Below are 2,987 nucleotides of genomic sequence, written 5' to 3' on the forward strand. Positions count from 1 at the left end.
GGTTTATATCTGAGCTCAGAACTTGAAAATTTTGAATATATGTAATTTAAAGTAGTAATGCGTAATCAATAAGACACTCAATTTCGAATTAGATGATACGTWATTTTGCATTTCAGGTGACGATATATTCTTTGCCTTGCTTTTTCTAGCRTCATCTTCTCAGCAGCCATATTGTATATATTTTCATTTCAAGAAATACACTGCTCCCGCAAGATGGTTCAACTTATTTACACACAGTTTTAAAAAGGATTTTAATATCTGAATGGAACTCATATTTAACATGATACATAAATACATTATTTCACATATTCAATGAAAAGCTCAGCTTTCAATCACGCAGCTATAAATTGTACGTATTACGCAACAACTTGACCGGACGGATACCTAAATACAACTGAGGAAATGGAAGATCGGTGAAAAGGAAATGAAAATACTGTTATATTACACAGTTTCTTGAATATTTAGCCGAGTTATCTACCGCTATATACGGGTTAATATTTCTTTAGTTTGATACATTTTAAATATGTTTTCGTAGTATACTTTTAGGRGGCAATAATTAGAAGTTCCGTGTTGAAAGGGTACTTGTTATTCTGCGTCTATAACACTATTTCCTAAGTTTTGCTGATATATCCGTCCATTGAAGTTCCATAATACTATATACCTTAACTTAAAACTTAGTCCATATAGTCCATATAGAATTTCTATTAAAATGATAGAGATTTGCATGCCAAATTTGTGGCGTTGTCTAAGTAATAAAGAAGAAGAAGAAGTCTGCCGTTAAGTATGTTTTAGGCAGAACCTTTCTTAAAGGTTTTTACTAAGAAAGGCTGGTTTAGCCTAGCAAATATTGAGGAATAAAAAAGTTGTATACAAAAAATTGAAAAGATTTTTTAATAGTTTCTTCTGAAAAATGATTGAATTTCCAATATCGTACATATTATAGTCGGGATATTGAAATACCACTTTAGGCCGCTTCCGCTAATGTTTGTAGTGTGACAACAGCTGAGCATCAATGACGCGTCTTCGTAGAAGTCTAGTGGATACGCTAAGCGCAAATTCTTTATTTATTATAATCCATTTCTCTCTAGAGATACTTTCTGAAGATGGTTCCATGATCATGTTCCATTGTTTTACGCCCTCATTTTTATATGAAAAACATTTTAAAATCTTATGACTCGCTCTGATTTAAAAAGCTTATTTATAGGTATCCTTACTYAATCAACGCTACCCGTCGCATGTTAACCCGAAAATGAGGCAATAAATCATCAAGTGATATAGGAAACTCAAAAACTTTTATACAAAATGAAATGTGCATTCATGTAGCACCYGTTTTTACCTTTCTTCCATCAGCTGGCAAACAGTTGTGAACTAATAGTTCTCTGTCAAAAATCGCTGCATACTTTTAGGGCAAATCCAAAATCTGACATACTGAATGAGAAAATTGGAAATAATTTCGTGCTGCTTTTTGTATTATATTCATTTCCTCAGTTCCGCTTCCATTCGTCCGGTGAAGTTGCAATTTTTTTGAGTGTGAATTTTAGTGCTTCATATTGTGAAAATGTGACTTAAATCAATTAAAATCTGTAAAAATATGTTAATATATTCAAATTCTGTAAGTACACACTTCTGTGGCGTAATAAATTAGTGGATAATGCGSTGTTCATTGGTCAGAAGTGWAGTGAAATTTTATATGAGTGAAGAGTAGAATAATTCGGCGAAATGGCGGCCGGTCTTAGAAGCTAAAACAGCTGATTGACTTCTGCCAAAGAATTAAGAGCAAATATAGTGCAACTGTAAAAAGGGTGAGTCAAGTGAAATATTTCGTTTAAACTTTAAAGTACATAAATTGTGGCATTATTATTTATTGGCATGTTTCATTATATCAATTATTTGAAAAATATATTTTTTAATTAGCAAAATTGCTAATATTCTAAAGTTGCTGCAGGGTATACAAGTTTTCTTCACCTAACGGTTGTATGTCTACCCTGAAACTATGTGTCTCATCGAGATTTATATAGGATTATATAATATATAAAGAAATGATACAGATTAAGATTAAGATCATCGGGATTAAGAGACAAGTTGAAATTCGGGTGACTATCTGCCTATCCCTCTGTCCGTGGAACCTATAACATGAGTATAAATTGCGATATCTTGATGAAACTTGGTATGTGCGCTTTTGTCAAGGAAAGTGAAAGAATTTGATTTCGCCCATCTTCGCACTGTGGCATAGAAAAATGTTACGTCAATCCCTTAAGTACTGAATATGTAGACTCAGTGCTAACAGTTGTCTTTTAACCGTCAATATCGATCAATGTTTGAGATATATAATTGAAATTCAGAGTCAATCCTTTACACATAGTAGCATGTCGGTGTGCTAAAAAGGGATTGAATCGGTTCAATACTTCTCTTAGCCCTCATATACCTAATATAAAGATTTTAAAACTGCCAGGTGACTTTGCATCGCATATATCGGCCAATATGTGAGTTATTTCAGTGAAAATGAGAGAGCGTGCTTTTCTTATAACACATTTGTGCACATTTGTGTTTCGAGTGAATAAAATCGGAGAAAAGAGAGTAAGTATCTCTCATTATTATTTTAATAAAACGTTACATTTAATATGCGTCAACYTACTTTGACAATTCCTTTGATTTTCACCTAAAAAATATTCTTCACCATGGCTACCACTTTCATATCGATAAAACAAATAACGGTACATAAACGATATGAAATAGAAATTTATTGTGCATAAATCAGTGAAATAAAAGTGAAAAAGTGTCCATTCGYCATTGAATACAAAGTAAGGAAACAGCAAACATTTAACTTTTAAATGCAAAAACGGGAAAATGAAAGTAAAAACAGTGACATTTCAGAAGGAAATGAAAAATTTGCAATTGAGGAAAATGATAAATTATGCGCTGATGCGCCAAATGGACACTGTGAAAAAGATAAAGAAATTGCAAGAGATRTGGCAGATGTAAGAAAA

Source organism: Bactrocera latifrons, unplaced genomic scaffold, assembly GCF_001853355.1.
Source record: "Bactrocera latifrons isolate USDA-ARS-PBARC rearing strain unplaced genomic scaffold, ASM185335v1 scaffold_10, whole genome shotgun sequence".
In the NCBI taxonomy this organism is placed as follows: Eukaryota; Metazoa; Arthropoda; class Insecta; order Diptera; family Tephritidae; genus Bactrocera; species Bactrocera latifrons.